At 43.7% G+C, this 14,667-nt stretch overlaps 1 long non-coding RNA gene across 2 annotated transcripts in view; it reads right to left on the bottom strand.

The window, feature by feature from the left end:
* Positions 1 to 2,809: 2,809 nt before the first annotated feature.
* LOC109495600 overlaps positions 2,810 to 14,667 on the bottom strand; it is a 53,847-nt gene continuing 41,989 nt past the window's right edge. The window contains exon 3 of one of the 2 annotated variants that reach the window (XR_006591673.1): positions 2,810 to 3,008. This is a non-coding gene — a long non-coding RNA (uncharacterized LOC109495600). Of the gene's footprint in view, positions 3,009 to 11,689; positions 13,498 to 14,667 lie in introns of those variants that run through there. The other variant, XR_006591672.1, reaches the window with a different exon arrangement.

Genomic DNA, 14,667 nt, shown 5'->3' with positions numbered 1-14,667 from the left:
ATACAACATTAGACTGAACCAGGTTGGGTTGGAATGTCGAATGCAGAGGTTCTCAAACTGTGGTAATACTGTCCCCCAAGGGGCATCTTGCAATTAATGGGCAGGGACCACCATGTTAAATGTCTTGTCATGCATAGGACAGCTCTATACAGCATGAATTGCCCCGCCCCAAACGCCAATAATATGGTATGGAGAAACAATCGAAGAGTTCCCCCAGTGATTTAGAATTAGCCCAAGATTCTAAGCCGCTATAACTGCTCTGTTGAATTGAAGAGTTGGAACCCTAGGTGCTGTTGGCCATGGCCATTATTTACTTAGTGGATTGAGGAATAGAGAGGCGGTCAGTAGTGAGAGAGGGTTGGCACAGGTATATAGGAAGAAACAGGGAAGAGTGACAGAGTGAGACTCCTGCTCATACTCTTATTTAAGCGCCTGGCTCTCACCCCCCGCCCCAAGTCCAGCCTCAAGCAATCACTGAATCTTTTAATTTTATTTAGTTGTATCTCACTTCTTTGCAAAAGAATTTTAAAATGGCCTTAAAAGGGAATAAATATATCAAAATCAATAAAAGAGGGGAAATAAAGAGGAGAAAGCAAGATTAAGAGGAACGAGGCAGATATCCCAACCATAAGGGTCGATAGAGCATCTGTGATTGAACTTGAAGGCTGAGGCTTGGCCCGCAACGTCCTTATAGCCAAGGCAAAGAGAGAAAAGTGGTACTTCAATTACTCTCTTTTCAGAGGAAGAGCATTTCATTTGTTTCAGGGGAGACGAAGTTTCCCTGAGATATCCCTCACACCAATCATCAGACACAAGCTTTTGGAGGATGCTCTGAATGGTGTTTTCGAAGAGTTTCACAGCAAACACAGCGGGACTCGTTACTTGTCTTTTTCCTCCTGACAATCTGCAAACATTCTTATAGCAAATATTAAAGTGTCTTTCATAAACGAGATGATCTTCCTGGGTTTTTCAGGAAAGTGGAATAGTAAACAACTCAACCTTATCTTCTCTAGCGAGGTCTGGGACTCAGAAATCTTTTATTGTCCTGATGGGCAGAGTAAAGTTTGCTTTGAAACCCTGGTGGGCAGGTGGGAGGGTTAATGCTCAGTTGTGAAACTTGAAAGAACCTGGCCAGAATCCCTGTCTAGATGAAAGGGTCCCCAGCCGCCGCCCGGAGCTGCGCTGTGAGTGGGGCTTGCGTCTGAGGAAGAGCCAGGGTTTTCTTGAGGAATCAGTGTTGGAGCTGGGCCAGCGTGAGCCGGGGCTGCGTTGAGATGCCAAACTTCTACACAGTAGAACGTTCAAACACTTGAACATGAAAGATATTGTGGGCAAGTGTTGACAGCCTCTTACCGCACACATAGACATTTCTTAGCAATGTCCCTGGGAGTCCGAGTTCTAAGCCATCTCACCCTTGCTTGACGATGAGTTAGAGAGACCCTGAAATGAATACCCTCTTCCCTGCTGGATTCTGAATCAGTTGAGCAATAAGAAAAATGGGTGAGTTAGCTCACTGCCGGCCCCTGTTTACAACAGCCATTTCTTGGGGCACCTGGGTGGCTCAGTTGGTTACACGTCTCTTGATTTTGGCCCTCGTTCTCACAGTTTGTGAGTTTGAGCCCTGCCTCAGGCTCCAGGCTGAGAGTGCAGAGCCTGCTTGGGATTCTCTCTCTCCCCCTCTCTCTCAAAAATAAATAAACTTAAACAACAACAACAACAACAAGACCAGCCATTTCTCTGTGGTGTGGCCTCCTCATCTCCAAAATGAAAGGTGGACCAGTTGGCCCCATTAACTTTCTAAAATCCCCTTCACTCCAGTTTTTCAGCTCCTCTTACTCAGCTTTATCTATGCTTTGTCTTTATTTTTTAATGTTTACTTATTTTTGAGAGAGAGAGAGAGACAGAGAGTGAGGATGGGAGGGGCAGAGAGAGAGGGAGACACAGAATCTGAAGCAGGTTCCAGGCTCTGAGCTGTCAGCACAGAGCCCCATGTGGGGCTTGAACCCAGGAATCCTGAGACCATGACCTGAGGCAAAGTCAGAGGCTTAACCGACTGAGCCACCAAGGTGCCCCTAGCTATGCTTTGTCTTAAAAGCTACCTCTGAATTCTGTATGAATCGGTGCATTTCTCATAAGAGGGCAACTTCATTGGAGTGACATTCCTCTCTTTGTTTTCAGACCCTGCCGGCTAGACAAAGAGGATGATTCTGTTTTCTCCTTCAGGTATCAAACCAAAGACAACTAACAAACACAAAGGATCTCAAATCATAGTGGTTGTGTATCCCTTACTGTGGTTAAGACTCCGAAAAGTAACCTGAGGTTCTTCATTAGTTTGGTCTGTTTGCTGAGTTCAAGGTCATTTCAGGTTCAGCAGAATGTCATGCTGTTTTTGCAGCCCTTGAACAGCAAGAGAATGCAAAGCACATTTTGTAGTTCGGTTTTCCCCACACAGGGTTCCAAGATAAACGCAATACATATGTTCTGATTCATTCACACTTGACTCACTAAATAACTATTTGATATCTAAGAAGGCTTCAGAGTTTTAACAAAAAAACTCTTCAAAGTATTCTTTCCTTTGAACCCAACACTCATATTTTCCTAAGAATAAGAATGAATAATGACCAGTAGAGTTTGCAGGTATTTGAAACATTGCCCAAATCTCTGTTTTCTCAACTTCAAAACATGTAATATGCATAGTCATAATTTTGAAAAAAAACCCCATATATGGTATGTGGGTGTGTGTGTCTGTGAATTATGTGAGTATGTGCCATGAATCGTGCTAGGCACTTTATGTACATTGCCACTACTATTTAAAACGTTTAAAGTTAGGTTTTACTTCTCTCATTTACAGGCAAGAAAGCTGAGGCTCAGAGGTTTTATGACTCGCCCAAGGCCAGAGCTGACAGGTTGCAGTGCTGAACTCTCTCTGTTTGAATCTTCTTAGTTAATTTTGTTCAATTCAGCAAATATTTATCAAATGCTTCCATGTGCCAGGTGCTGTCCCAAGTCTGAGGAGAAAAACAAGGAAACACCTTGAGATGCTCTTAGTGAAGGGCTTCTTATTTTTATCCATCAGCATGTGACTGGAGATGGCAGGTAAATGTGGGCGTTTTGAGGTTGTATCAGGTAGGATGTGTTTCTATTCGGTTGTAACAGGAAATCCAACTCAAACTGACTTAAACAATAAGGAGGACACACAGTGCCCGGGAAGGCTATTATCGCCTAATATCCATTTCCTCTTCTAGAGGAGCAGAGCCTCCAATTTTTAGCCGGGCATATGGCTGTGTAGACTAAAGAAAACATTTCTCAGACACACCTGAAGCTAGGTGTGGCCCTATAACTAAGTTATTGCACATAACCAGAAGTGCTATGTGTACTTTCTGGGAAATGGCTTTCCCTTTTGTCCTTCTTGCTGACTGGACTCAGGTCTGATGGGAGAAGCTGGAGCAGCCATCTTGGGCCACAGGGGAAGAAATTCTGTGTTAAAATGGCAAAGCTACCACACCTAAGGCAATATATCCCTGGACTGTCTGCCTGGACTTGTGTGTTGTTGTTGTTAACCTGAGAAAGAAAGAAATCTTGAACTTGTTCAAGCCACTGTTATTTGGAGTTTTCAGTTACTTGCAACTGGGCCTGATCCTAACTCCTATATTTACATAGCTGGAAGTCCTGGAGGAAGGGTGGACTTCAGTGTTAGTTTGATTTCGCAGCTCAATGAGAGTATCAAGGAATCAGTTTTGTCCAGAACTTGGTTTTGCCTTTGATGTCAGTTGCATCCTAAGGCTGGCTCTCTTTCACGGGACAAGATGACAGCTAACAAAAAAATAAATATATGCTTCCTTATCAACTTTCAGAAAGAGAGAGAGGGAGAGAGAGAGAGATACAGAAGTGCTCTCGTAAAAACAACGAGGTTCCTTTCCCAGAAACCCGCTGACATCATCTTGCTTTTCATTGACCCACATAAGGTCAAATGCAGCCAGGGGAATGCCATGAACTGATCAGTTTAGTTTCTGATGGAACCAATCACCTTGGCAAGGGAATTGGGCTTACACTCATTGCCTACTGCTGGAGGTGAGGTATTTTTTTCTTTTTAAATTTGGGATAACATACTAATTTAGGGTCAGTTTAGGGATGTCAGTTCTTGGCATCAATGAATTCAACCTGCAGTTTGTACTGTCTTTGAAGGGCCCCCACAGTTCACGGTGGAAGAGGCAGCATAACACCTTCCTGTGTATTTGCTAAAAGGATTCAGTGAAATGTGTAGCTGTCCTATTTCAGGGAATTTCTCTCAGTGGGCTAGAAGGAGTCGTTTTGCTGGTGAGTCCAAATGGATGCATGCTGTCCCCAAATCAATCCCCTGGAATGGACAAAGCTGTCAGTACTACCCCCTCCCAGGGGAGGGCTCCTATCTGAGAATTTCTCCTCTAGCTTGCCCCCAGCCCCCTTCCTCCAAGACTACCTGAAGTACCTATAACTCCTGGAATTCCTATTCCTTGGGAGTAAACCATTTTTTCAGAAAGTCTCCATTAACCTTGGAGGAGTGACACATTGAATCTCAGCACAAACGTATTGATCAGGTTAATTAGAATCCTCCCCCCTCACCACCTCCTCCAACACCAGGGACATGGGGCCAGTGGGCAGTTGGGGTGTTATGGTAGAGAAGAAAAAGCTCCTGGTTTCTGGCTACTCAGAGAGGGCAGGTAGGATATCAAAATGGGGGTCCTGAGTCCCTGGCCAAGATAGGAGGTGGGGATAATAAGAAAGATCAGGAAGTGAGGTAATGGAGGAACATGGAAGCCGATTTCAGCGACTTAATAATTTAGCCAAAGGTAACCCTGTGCAATCTATGCTGAGTGACCAATAGTTATCGTTTGATTTTGTGGCTGCACAACAGCTCTATTACTTCCCATCTTGGGTGCCCCGGTGGCTGCCAGAATCTCTCAAGTTTTGTTTCTTGCCCATCCATCTGGCTTGTGGCTTGCCCACACGGCTCAGGACGCAGCCTTGTTAAAATGACAGGACTCCACGAGTCTCCCCAAAATGGAAAGGAACAACCAGAAGGAGGGCATCCATTCAGTACAGAAATCACATCAGAGAAGGAGCAAAGCCAGAAACACTGGCTCGAAATAGAATCAGGGGGAGCTGAGCACAGTGGAAAGCAAAAGGTCTTCTCCGTTCTTTTCAACCAACTCTAAAAGCGATTCTACAGTAAATATCTTTTTCTGTAGTAAATCCATCCGGGTAATATGTTCCAACAGCCATCCGTTCATTAGCTTGTGTAAGCTTATCACTTATAGCAATTAGATATTCGGTGCCTAATCCAAAACTCTCCACACCTTATTCATTCTTCTCTGGGGCCATTTCTGAAGTTCCTCTGAAGGGCTTCATTTCACTCTCACATCAGCACTTCTCCATCCTCCCTGGACCATTCATATGCAAATCACATGGCCAGGGAAGGGTGGTGGTGAGTGATAAAAATGTGGATCTCAGAGCTCCACCCAGAATCTTCTAAACTAGGCTCTCTGTGAGCAGGGACTAGAAATGAACGTTTTAAGACAGCAAGTCATGTGATTTTAATGCAGTCTAAGGTTTAAGCACACTGATTCCTAGAGAGTGCCAACAATAATCCCTCACGGTTGGGGCAACCGGGTGGCTCAGTCTGGTAAGTGTCTGACTCTTGATCTCATCTCAGGTCATGGTCTCAGGGTTCATGGGCTGAGCCCCGTGTTGGGCTCTGCACTGATGGAGTGGAGCCTGCTTGGGATTCTCTCTCTCCCTCTCTCTCTCTGCCCCTCCCCTCCTGTAATAAATTAAAAAAAAAAAAACAAAAAAAACCTTACAGTTTGATGGGACTATGCTTTAACAAAGACTTTTGTATAACATCTCATTTGAGCCTCACCACAAGCCTCGGGAAGAATGTCACAGCAGGTATGATTATTTCCATCTTATGAAGGGGAGATCACACTTCTGTGCCTTCAAGTAACTTGCACGAGGTCACACACTCATAAGTGGGGTTGCGTGGACTGCAATTCAGATCTTATAGTACCGAGTTCAGTGCTCCTGCCATTACCCTGAATGGTAACAACATTTTGATTGACTGAATGTCAATCACTGTCTAAAAGAAAACATAGTCTGAGCAGCCACGGGAAGAAGCATCCTTTGTGGAAAGAGAAAATAAAACTATAAGAACTTGGAAAATGTCAATAGCCAGCACACTTACGGTCATCAATGGTCTAATCATAATGTTAAATTTGTTCACTACAAGTATCAGAAGATTCATTTTTATTACATATTGAGATTTGGCCTCGTTGACTCAATTAATTGGTCAGGACCGTCAAATTTTCACAATGGTGAACCACGTGATCAGAAATTCCATTAAGTGAATGCTAACTACATTCATTTACTTTTAATGATGATGATGCTGAAGGAACATCCATGTGACTCAAACCTGAGTCAAGGACAGACGAGGAATTATTCATACCTAATGTTCCTTTGTCAGCAATCCATGGTGTCCCAGTTTCATTCTGAAATTTTAGTGGAATTAAATCTGAGAAGCTGAGAAAATTATATCATGAACTGCAATTTGGTTGAGTTCCAACCATTGGGCAATTCAAGGCCGCTAATGGGACACACGCGTTGGCGATTAATTCCACAGCCACAGTGTTAGGCAGATGAGTAATCCCTGCTGAACCCCTACACACCTGTGTGATGGTTAACTTTATGTGTCAATTTGACCGGGTCACCCAGGATGCCCACATATCTCGTTAAAACATCGTTTCTGGGTGTGTCTGTGAGAGGGTTTCTGGAAGAGATTAGCATTTGAATGAGACTGAGTAAAGCAGATCCCTAGTGTGGTCGTCATCCAGTCTGTGGAGGAACTGTATAGAATGAAAAAAGTGGAAGAAGGGCCCCTTTGCTCTCTGTCTGACGTTGTCTCCTGTGACATTGGTCTTCCCCTGCACAGGGACTGGGACTTAACATCATCTGCTCTCTTGGTTGTCGAGCCTTGGGGCTTGGACTGAAACTATGCTGGTTTTCCTGGGTCTCCAGCTTGCAGAGGACAGTGGAATTTCTCACCTTCCTTATTCATGTGAGCCAATTCCTCCCCACCCTGCCATATATAGAAAGAGAGCGAGGCGGGGTGTGTGTGTGTGTGTGTGTGTGTGTGTGTGTGTATATATATATATATATATATATATATATATATATATATATATATATATATATATATGTCTATCTCCTATTGACTCTATTTCTCTGGAGAATCCCGACTAATATACCATGCACCCCTGCGCTCCCGACTTTTCACCTCAAGATCTCTGTGGCTGCATTGTGGGGTCAGATGAGTCACATTTAGCCTTGCTCCCCACACCAGCTATTGGATTTACAACCTAACGCTAAGGCAACCTGGGTTATGGGTTGGGCCCCACATGGAACTGCTAGCTTGGCTTTATTTCATGCCTTTAGGCTCAGCTCCACGTCACGGGCAGCCACTCGCGCTGTGAGGAGCACAAATGGCCGGTTCATCGGGGTCGGAAAGGCCAGGGCCCTTCCCAGCATTGCCTCAGAAAGCAACTCAGGAAAGACACTGCAGAAGCTGAATCAGTCCTTTGTTAACTTGGGCCCTGCGTGAATTTTTACGTCCCATTTGGTGAAAAATGCAGATTAGGCTGCTGGGTTTACATCACTGTAATTAAAACATTTTGCTAACAGTCACTTATAGATTAATTAGAGCCGACCCTGAGTTAGGATGAATCCAGGCCATTTAGGGGGCAATCTGAGTGGCATATGTGATGGTAATTCCCTAAGCACCCGTCAGGCTGTATATGTTTTGGTGACCATTCCATCAAATATTCTTTTTTTTTCTAAAAAACTTTTTTGGTGCCCAGAAATCTATCTGTCCACCAGTGGGGTAAATATACTAGCTTGTTTTCTAGTTTTCAAAACAGTTTGTGGTTGTTTAATAATTCTTTGAGCCATGTGTTTGTCAAATGTATGATGCATGTAATGGGTATGAATTGTTCCACTGGGCTTGAGGCGCAAGAAACATCACTTTACTTTTCCAGCTCAATACCTTCTCCCGGGACCTGGGCATGGATTATTGAGGGAAGGGGGCCTTGCTCTCCCTAGCTTCTCCCTGGGTTGTGCCAGGCACTCAGGATTCACTCAGTCTAGGAGGACGGGGAGAGAGGCCTCTGTCGGTACCCCATTTGGTCACTGCAGGTGCCCCCTGTGCAAGCCCACACACAGCTACCTCCCGAAGGCCATCAGGCCCTGCAGCTACATTCCCTCCTCAGCAGGCCAGACAGCCTGACAGTTGCTCCCCAGCGGAGGAGCTTGATATCTGGCCTCGACAACATCCCAGCAGCCACTCCCCATTCAAGGTCCTGCCACCTCCTGGGTGCTGTGCGGGACCCTCTCCTCAGAGAACCCTCAAACCGGAGACCCAACTGCTTTCAGTCATCAAGCCTCTTCCCAATTCTAGACACTTCATGGCTCCCAATCCCACCCCCACCCCACCCCCAGCCTCCTCCTGCCTGGGAACCAGTGCTCCCAAATAAAGGTTTGGTCCTAACACACAAAATGTGTCCCTTGGGAACCAGAAACACAGAAACACCAAGGCTGGCTGGCTTTTCTGATAGGGGTAAAAGGAAAATTCCCTTCAGTCTTTGCTGATGAATTCACAGCAGAAAAGGAAAAAAAAAAAAAAGCCACCACAAAACCATAAGCCACAAAAAAGGCAAGACACCAGATACTTTCTCAATAATTCATTCCAAGTATGAGTATACATGTATGTATAATTATTCTCCCATTTTTCCTCCAGTTTTGTTTAAATAATGTTTCCTTTTTAAAATCACTATGCTGCTTAGGGGCGCTTGGGTGGCTCAGTTGGTTAAGCCTCTCTCAACTTCGGCTCAGGTCATACTCTCACGGTTCATGAGTTTGAGCCCCGCGTCAGGCTCTCCGCTGACAGTGTGGAGCCCGTCTGGGATTCTCCCTCCCTCTCTCTCTCTCTCTCTCTCTCTCTCTCTCTCTCTCTCTCTCCCTTTTTGCCTTCCCCCTGCTCTCACTCACTGTCAAAATAAATTTTAAAAAATGTTAAAAAAAATTATTATACTGCTTGTCTTCTCTTCTCTCCCCTAATATATTTTGTCCCTAAGGCTGTTGAACTATTTCTGAAATAGTCATTTTATTCAATTAGTGCCTTCCCCCTCCTCCTGTTTTTATGTCAATATCATACAATTTTCAAAAAGATTTAGTTGTGTGTTTCAAAATCTAACAGAATGCATCAATAAATTAAAAACAAAGATTTTGTTTTTCTTGACCGCTCTTTGGATTAACTTCACATTATTTGCCAAGTTGTATAAATCATTTTAGGGGAACTCAAATTGCATTAAATTCACATACTAATTTAAAATATATTACCTTAAAAAATAAAATATATTATCTTTGTTTCATTTTCTTTTTAGCCAGAAGCAAGGTAGATTTTGCCTCCTTTTCTCTCCCTTTATTTGGCCTATTATGTGTTTCCCATTTCTTTCAATAAGATAATTTTTTTTTATCCCAAGTTGAGTCAATATTCAAGAATTTATGTTTTTGTTACTCTTATAGAATGGAATCACTTTTTCTATGTGTGTCACTAGTATAAAGAATAACACCCAATTTTGAGAATTTGCCTTATACTCCCTAGCTCTCCATTCACCTGTTGAGTTTTGTAAGTTTATAATATCATCTCCCAAAGACATTTTAATTATCCCTTTCCTGTGCAGATGTCTCTGTTTGTCACCCTTCTCAGAATGTTGTCAGCACTACAATGCCACATTGTAATGATGGCAGAGAGCACTCTGGCTTTGTTTCTGCTTTGAAGAGATTCTCATTTTGTAGAATACTGGCTTGTAGTTGTGATTTATTCAAAGAAGAAAGTTTAATACAGAAACCCTTCTTGTTAACATACTTAAGAGTTTTCAAAAGGAATAAATGTTGGGGCACCTGGGTGGCTTAGTCAGTTAAGCATCCAACTTCAGCTCAGGTCATGATCTCACGGTTCGTGGGATCGAGCCCCGCATCAGGCTCTGTGCTGACAGCTGGAGCCTGGAGCCTGCTTCGGATTTTGTGTCTCCTTCTCTCTCTGCCCCTCCCCTTTTCATTCTCTCTCTCTCAAAAATAGATAAACATTAAAATTTTTTTAAAGGAATAAATATTTATTTGCATTATTTCTTGGTATTTACTGAGATGATGAAGTCACTTTACAAATTTTTCCCGTTAGGATGATGACTTTAAAACCTATTCCTCGAATGGATATGTGCGCAATGTAGTTATACGTGGATTCAGCTCATAACTCAAAGCTAAAAAGCAAAGAAACAAGCACGTAAACCAACCAACCAACCAACCAACTCCGTAGCTCAGAAAGGCTAGACAGACGTACAGTTTATCTGGGAGTATTTATTCCCAGGAGACCCAACAACCAGCAGTCCTTGGAAACGTGCTCAGCTGATCACCCAGACCACTTCTGGGCCCCTCCTGCTCATCCTGTACTTGACTGTCCAGACTGTGGCCAGGCTTCTGTCAGGCTCTGAGAATGCCCCTCTCGGACAGTCTTCCTTGTTTTCAGTGGAGCTTTGCAACCATGATGGATTCTTTTCCATCATTCGATCACAGGGACAAAAATCTTAGTTATTGCCTTGTACTATTAACTATAGCAATTTATGTCATAAGATGACTTTCATGTCCTACTATAAATAGGGTTGGCTTTCATTACTACATATATACTGACAATAAACAGTAGTTTTGGGGTAAGTGGATGCCGGGGGAAATATTATAACCCCAAGTTGCACAATTTTGATTAAAAGAATTGTGTAATTACCTGGTGTATTTTGGACTCTGACCAATATGCTCTGTATTCGTCAATGGTGGAAACTTTTTCTTTGTAAGTATTTTGTGAAAAAATTCTTAAACACACACACACACACACACACACACACACACACACATATCAAGCTGGAATAGATTGACAAAAGTTTTAACCCATAGTCAGTGAAGGTGAGGGCAATATGGCAGCATATATAAATGCATATGTCCTCCTACCCAGTAATTCCAACTATGAGGTAGTTCTTCTTCATACACAATAAAATGTGTGGGCAATGTATAAGGATATAAACATAGTGTACTTACAATATTGAAAAATCTGGAACTCTTAAATATGTCTAAAAAATGGATTGGATAAGTAAGGTATGATACATCCATTCAGTGGAATGCCACACAACTGCCAGAGAATGAGGTAGATCCCCAGGTCTGGATATGAAAATATGACTAAGAGATTTTAAGTGAGAAAACAAGGTGGAGAACAGTAGGTACAGTACGCCCTCATTTGTGTTTTTTAAAAGTAGAATTAGCTACTATCTATATAGGAAAATTCTGTAAGAATACTATTTAACTAGTTCACCACGAGAATATACAATTACCATGAAAAAGCATAGATCTCACTTAAAAGTAATGCAATTTCATTGGAGAAATTTTGGAAGATACAGAAGGATATAATGATAACAATAAGAATTTCCCAGATAAAAATAAAAATCACCCAAAACAAAGTGATGTTTTTCCTTTTGGCATTTTTTCAATGCATGTGTGTGTGTGTATATATATACATATACATATATATATATATATATATATATATGTGTGTGTGTGTGTGTGTGTGTGTGTGTACATATATATGTGTGTGTGTATACACACACTTTATATATGCGCACACTTTAAAAAAGATTAACACCACAATGCTTAAAGTGGTTTTACAATCAACCTTCTCTCTACCAGTTGGTATCCTATCATGAGTATTTTTCCTTATCATTAGTCAATAATGAAAATATTTTTCCTGAAGTATTCATTCCCTTTCTCTAGATCATAGAGATATGGCCTTTCCATTGCTGTGTAGCTTGGTGCCGTAGACTGAGCATAGACTCTAGAATCAAAAGACCTAAATTCAAGTCATGCTTTTGCTGGTTGGCTGCGTGATCTTGGGCAAGTTACTTAAGTGAATTGAACCACATTTTCATCTTTAGTAACACGGGTAAAATAAGAGCTAGCCCTACCTAGGTTGTGATATTGTGAGGATGAGATGAGGTATCACAAGTCAAGTGCTTTTTGAGCTGTAAAGTCTGGTAAGAATCTACCCATTGTCCAGCACAGACCCTCAAGGCCCCTCCCTGAGTCTGCTCACTTTACTTTCTCATTACCTGAGTGACTGAGGTCCTCTAGAAGGAGCCCACCTCACGAACAATGAAGACCAGACTCCGTGTGGTGTACGAAGACTCTCACAGTCTAGACCAAACCCACATTTCTAGCCCCATGTGCTGGTCCTGCCATCCTGGTACCACTCCAGTCCCATCCATGCACTTTCACAGCAAAACATACTCTCCAAAGACCTTGTTGATCTCGTCTTCACCTAGAATATCCTTTATTTTCCCTATGCCTGGAAAAATCCTACTCATCCTTTAAGGTCCAGGTCTAATGTCAACTTTTCTGTGTAGACTTTCCTGACAGCCAAGACCGAAATAATGGTTTCCTCCTGGGCTGCTGTGGCACTTGGTATTGCTCATCTACACTTGTTTATCACACGTTTCAAGAATCCTTTGATTCTTGGAGCACAATTGTCACTTTTTTGGGGTATCTGCCCATCCATCCCTTGGTTTATCTCCCTTTTCCCAAGACCTGCCTTCTTAATGCAGCAGATTTGGCCACAGCTGACTGGAACAGGGCAAATCCCTGGAATAAGATTCTCTTTTCTGGGACTTTGGAATTGACATTTAGGATGCTAGTCAGTGTTGTTGCAAGTGAGAACATGTACCTTCAGGATTTAAGCCTGCCTTTGTGGAACGGCCAACTTTAATTCATCTGGGCAAACAGAGGTGGAGAACGTTGTCTGCCAAGAAGAACCAAAAGTAACGAGGAGAGGCCAGAGGCCATGAAATCCCAACAAGAGAGAGGGACATAGAGGAAGTATCTTGGTCCTGGGCAGCTTTCTAGTTCGGGGTTGCAGAGCTCCAGAGGCCTGGATACACTTTTAGCAGCTTTGGGCTCCATGAAGTATCCATATGTAAATAAATGTACATCCTTTGACTTAAGGATAATGAATGCATAACTAGATCACCATAACATAATGTGGATGTTCAGTAGAGACATAACCACAGTTTTATGGAGCACCAGGAGGTGAGAGAAAGTGCTGAAGTAGGTAGTCGGGAATGGCTTCCTGTAGAAAGTGAAGTTGGACCAGTAGGGAAGTCATGTTGGGCTGGGGGAAATGCCATGAGCCATGGAGTGGTGGTGGTAACTCCAAGCAGTTCAGTGTTGCTGGAGCATAAAGGCATGGCGAGGCCAGTGGTGAGGCCGGCTGGAGGGATCGGCAGGAGCCTGGTCAGGCAGAGTCTTGGGCTCCATGGGAAGTTGGGACTTCATCCTACAGGTCAGTGGTTCTCAACCTTAGTTGCACGTTAGAATTTCCTAGGGAATTAAAAAAAGAAATATGGATGCCTTCTCCCAACTGTTCCAATTAAATAAGAATCTCTGGGGGTGGAAGCTGGGCACTGAGCACTTTAAAAAGCTCCCCAGATGATTCTAGTGGGCATACAGCATGGGGACCCTGACAGGAGAGCGTTGAAGGAGTTTAAGCTAGAGACAGACCTGGTTTTAGAAAACCTGTCTTGGTAGTTGGACTGAACATGAGGAGGAAGGCAGAAGACCATCCCCGGGTCGCAGCACGCAGGTGAGAGTCGGAGAGGGCCTGGCGTCGGGCAAAGGCTGTGAGAATGGAGAGGAGGAGGATTTCAGGAGATAAAAGTTTTTAGTTTAAGAAGGAAGAGGAAGGGAAGGTCGTTGGGGCTGACCTGAGGGTCCTAGCTTGGGTAGCGGGAGATGCCTCCCACAGGCAGACAGGAGGAAAGGGTCTGGGGGAGGCTGGTGAACTCTGCTGTGGACGTTCGGAACGTGAGGTGGTGTTGGGGCGTGCAGGTAGACAGCAGGCAAATGGACAGATTAGCCTCCTGCTGCGGGCCTAGACCAGGTGGGAACTGCACTTTGTCGGCTGATGGAGGCTTATTTTTTATTTTTACCATTTATTGAGAGGAGCCTCCCCCAAAGTCACTTTTCTAGCTCACAAAGGTGTGATGGGTGCTAAAACGAGGAGTGGGCCCCACCTAGATCACCTCCTGAGATAGGGTGTGATGTGTGTCTCTGAAGTGCCTTCAAGTCAGGTGGCTTCTCAGAGTTCTAAAATTAGCGGAGCAGCTGCGCCTGGTGGGTGGCGAGGCCACGGCTCACTCACTCGGGGAGAACTGGGCCTTCCTGCCGTGGGCTCTGTTTGTGTGAGTAGGTCAGGGATCAAGCAAGAATCTGTTTCTTTGAAGAATTCCCCCAGGAGCCACGTGTCATGCCAGTGTGCTGCAAGAGGACAGAACATGTCTTCTGTTGCCAGGTGTAAGGGAAAGAACAGGAGGGGCACCAGAAAGGAGTCTCATGAGAGGGCGATTGTTCAAGAAAATTCACCGCAGAAATGACACTCTTAAAGACAGGCAAGGAAACAGTTCACACTAGAGGAGTCAGAATTAGGTTTGAAACTGAAAACCTGCTTTGGGGCTCTGCGTTTTGCACAGACGAGTGCTATGGAAATACTTT

The sequence above is a fragment of the Felis catus genome, chromosome F1 (assembly GCF_018350175.1).
Source record: "Felis catus isolate Fca126 chromosome F1, F.catus_Fca126_mat1.0, whole genome shotgun sequence".
Lineage (NCBI taxonomy): Eukaryota > Metazoa > Chordata > Mammalia > Carnivora > Felidae > Felis > Felis catus.
The sequence above is the reverse complement of the archived record's forward strand: the minus strand, read 5'-3'. Positions and strand labels throughout refer to the sequence as shown.